This window comes from Neodiprion pinetum, chromosome 5 (assembly GCF_021155775.2).
Source record: "Neodiprion pinetum isolate iyNeoPine1 chromosome 5, iyNeoPine1.2, whole genome shotgun sequence".
Classification (NCBI taxonomy): domain Eukaryota; kingdom Metazoa; phylum Arthropoda; class Insecta; order Hymenoptera; family Diprionidae; genus Neodiprion; species Neodiprion pinetum.
Window position 1 is genome coordinate 16,608,498 of NC_060236.1, and position 2,992 is coordinate 16,611,489.

The following is a 2,992-nucleotide window of genomic DNA, read 5'->3' on the forward strand; positions in this document are numbered from 1 at the left end:
CAAGAGCCAATGAAAATAAATTTGTGTTCATTAGAAAAATTAATATAATTTACTGTCGACAAATAAAAACATACTTATATAAAATATACTTGTGACAAAAGTATAAGTTATTTAAGTTCGCAATATGCTTTACTTTATATTTATATGCTAAGGTGAGTCTAGATTGCTTTCGTAAAGGCTTAGCTTTTTCATTTGATATGAATAGCATCGGGCAATCACGAACGTTTTAACCACTGTAATTATTTTATCAACAAAAAGTTTCATTCATCAACACTGCATATAATATCACCCAACTACGATACAACGTTCTTTAGTGCAGTCATGCTGCCCCGAGATAGGTACAGTACGCGTAAGTGTAACAACTATAGTCAACTGAAAGTAAACGGTTCCGCACTGTTAACAGCACTACCTATACTCTGGCTCCGTTTTTGTTCCTACAGTTTTGTCTCCTCCTACCTCTTCTACTTCATGAGTATGGGCTTATACAAGTATACAGCTTATATAAGTATGGCTCCTCGCTTGCCTCTGCCACGGTCTTACACATCCCCCTGACACTCACCACTGCTCGTATACTAAAAAATTGTACGCGTTTTGTCCCAGTTTTTTAGTTCCTCTACGTGACGCTAGTTGACTTCTGACACGCTCGCTGCCCTCGCTGACCGCGCGCAAGCTTATCAGACAACTACTAGCGCCACTAGTGGTGGAAATTGGCGGCAGAATCGAGGGACATTTTGCGAACCACTGTTAGCAGCGTGTCAGGGGCACTGATATATATATACACTGGATTGGATATTACCGTATACTCTACGTGTAAGCTCGTGCGTCCAATTGAACAATTTAATTTCCGCCATCTTGTACAGAAAGTTGTCACAAAATGCGCGCTAGATTTGAACTGCGTAATATATGCTATTTAGGTCTAACGATATATTCGTCACACAAAAAAGTTTTTGACGAGTAAAATAATGTTTGATACATTAAATGAAGAACAAATCATTTTTTCGAAGGTATGTTATTATTTACAATTATATGATGTAAAAGATCATTAAATAATATGACGAAAAACTTGTATTTAAGCGTGATTTTTCTTCATGTTCAAAAGAAGTCCTCAATTCTAAGAAGTTTCCGTCCATTATCCTCTATCCTATGGTGGGCTGAATTCCATACGGATTATTCAAAAATTTGTATAACACTAATTCAACCGTTAGGGAATCCATTTACCATCCATTGATCATCAAAGTGGAGCTTAAGACATGTGAAAAAAGTTTTGAATTAAATTATATCGAATTGGGTGAGTAAAAACTTTATTCAAAAATATGGAGAATAAAACATTCCTTGCAAACGTTAAGGCATTTTTATAGAGTTGCGTGCGATAAACCACAACCGTAATATAATTAGTAGTATCAATCCACAATCCATTCACATGAAGAAAAAGTTACAAGCACAATCAAAAGAAAATAAAAAAGATGTACATACCTGAGCATGCAAATCAGGTACAAATGTGTAGGTGATCATGTAATTTGGTTACATTCACTGTGGTGGGCCCATCGGATTCATCCTGAAATTCGGTCTGCTGCAAGTTTTCACCTACAGATAAGTTACTAATAAATAACGACAATGGAAATACACAGAAATGTGTCACACACGATTTTTCTGTAACAGAGCACTTTATAATCTGTAGGTAATTAACCGCTTTGACGGCATTGACGCAATAGTGCATCACATCAACGTGTCTTTATGCACACTGAGTTTTCTCTGACCTAATAGGGATTAATAGTTTCAGATCTCACCAAATAACGTTGGGATACTGCCTTTTCGTAAAGTTATATAATTTTTACTTTTCTTCTGAAAGCAAGAGAGTTCAAAGTGGTCGGAACACAGAAAGCTATCACTTGATGGAGACCACGGTCCAATGTTTATATTTGCGATCCATTGCTTCATAATATCAGGTTCATCCAATGGGAACCTACATAACAAGCAAAGTTTAAATTTATTAATTCACACGTTATGTTGCATTGAGTAACGGTACTTACTTGAAGAATGAATAGCCACGTCCATATTCCTTTAATCGGTGACAAGATGAACACTCTGATTTTGGGTTGTCAAATATAGTTGGTACACTGTTCTTTTTCAATGTAATTAGGAATCCTGTCCTATCAAAGCAATCATTTGTAAAATGAGCTGAACACAATGTGCTATTTCGGTTTGGCTTCCAGTCCTTCCTCTTCATTTCTTCTAACCAATGCTAAACGCGCAACACATCTTTCACGGGAAATCTACATATCGAATTATAATTTAATCCCTCAGTCAATAATACCCGAGTTTTCAATTTCAATTATAATAAGATCGGTTCATAATTCAAATATTGTGAATTTTTACTGACAAGATTCGTACGTTATAATACTCGTTAAATATAATTAGTAAATACTTCGTATGCTGACATAACCTCTGCAAGTTATCATTTGCAGAACGCTTCAGCGTTGTATACTCACTTGTGAAATGATCGCCCACGATATTTTGATTGCTTTGTTTTGCAAAAAACGCAGGTACTCATTGTTACCTCAATAATTGTTACTGTAATTTTCCGTCGCAATCGATTATATACACATGCATATATCACGTGTATATATATATATATATATATCTGAAGTGACAAGAATCTGTACAAAATGGCTACCGTTCAATTGGCGTGACGGCACCACGCTTAATCCAATCCAGTGTACATATATATCAGTGGTCAGGGGGCTGGTCCTACATACAGGTCTTGCAACGAACGTGGTGAGGAGTGGTCAGTTCACGTCCGGAACAAAAGTACAACTTATGGCCACAAGAGCGGCGAGTTATTCATAAGCTTATTATTATCATTTGGCGGAACCCTAACCAATCTTTTTGATACTCATACACAGATAACCTTACGTTGTAATGTCACTCATATGTCTATGACACAGTCTTAAAGACAGGTCTGGGAACTCCGGCTGTAAAACCGTGTTCGAAA

At 36.5% G+C, this 2,992-nt stretch overlaps 1 long non-coding RNA gene across 3 annotated transcripts; it reads right to left on the bottom strand.

The window, feature by feature from the left end:
* Positions 1-974: 974 nt before the first annotated feature.
* LOC124220577 (uncharacterized) lies at positions 975-2,728 on the bottom strand. 3 transcript variants are annotated; one of them, XR_011177261.1, is made up of 5 exons: positions 2,675-2,723; positions 2,490-2,571; positions 2,031-2,273; positions 1,474-1,963; positions 975-1,242 (listed from the first exon to the last, which is right to left on the bottom strand). It is a non-coding gene; the product is annotated as an uncharacterized lncRNA (long non-coding RNA). The 3 variants fall into 3 exon arrangements; XR_006883617.2 differs by having other exon boundaries at positions 977-1,242; positions 1,474-1,584; positions 1,788-1,963; positions 2,490-2,728; XR_011177260.1 differs by having other exon boundaries at positions 976-1,242; positions 2,490-2,728.
* Positions 2,729-2,992: the final 264 nt, after the last annotated feature.